Source organism: Tupaia chinensis, unplaced genomic scaffold (genome assembly GCF_000334495.1).
Source record: "Tupaia chinensis unplaced genomic scaffold, TupChi_1.0 Scaffold143289_1, whole genome shotgun sequence".
Lineage (NCBI taxonomy): Eukaryota > Metazoa > Chordata > Mammalia > Scandentia > Tupaiidae > Tupaia > Tupaia belangeri.
Window position 1 is genome coordinate 60,373 of NW_006203134.1, and position 827 is coordinate 61,199.

Here is an 827-nt window from a genome sequence, read left to right on the forward strand (position 1 = left end):
TTCTTTATCAGACATTTCCATGATTTCCATTGAATTGTGTGTGGATGAAGAGGAGCTATCCATTTCCCTTGTGGGAGAGGTATTTTCCTGCTTCCCCATATTTCTTGTGGTCCTGCAATGATTTCTAGTCATCTGATGGATGGTCGGGTTCTTTCCAAACTTAGAAGTTCAATCTGAGGGTCGAGTAGTGTGCAGAAAAGGAAGCAGAGAGAGGGAAACAATACCAACAACAGCAAAAAAACCAGACAAGAAACAGAGAAAAAGAAGAGAAGAACTTTTAAATAAATCTAAAAAGAAAAATTAATATTCAAAAAAATTTCAATAAAACTCAAAAATTAGAAAACCGCGCATCGCAGGAGCCATGGAGTGTCTCTTGAAGAAGGGCTGTTCTGGGAGGAGGAGAGGGGATTATTAACAAGATAAAGGCCTAGGAGGGGCCAAAGGGCCCTGTAAAATGCCTCACCTTAAAATATTCTAAAAAGCAAAAATTAAAAAAAAGACAGACACAGAGAGAGAGTACAGAGACAGAGTTAGAGAGAGACAAAGACTGATACAGAGACAGAAGACTTGAAAGGGGTCTTCCTACCACGTGGGTTTTGTATGCTGGAGGCCCAGTTATCAGTGGGACATCTTCCTTTCTCCCAAAATGGCTAGATCACAGGAGCCATGGAGCTGTCTGTCTCTTGAAGAAGGACTGTTCACGTGGGTTTTGTATGCTGGAGGCCCAGTTATCAGTGGGACATCTTCCTTTCTCCCAAAATGGCTAGATCACGGTTTTCATGAATCTTTTGATTTCAGTATTTCTTCAGTATTTGTGAAGTCATTTA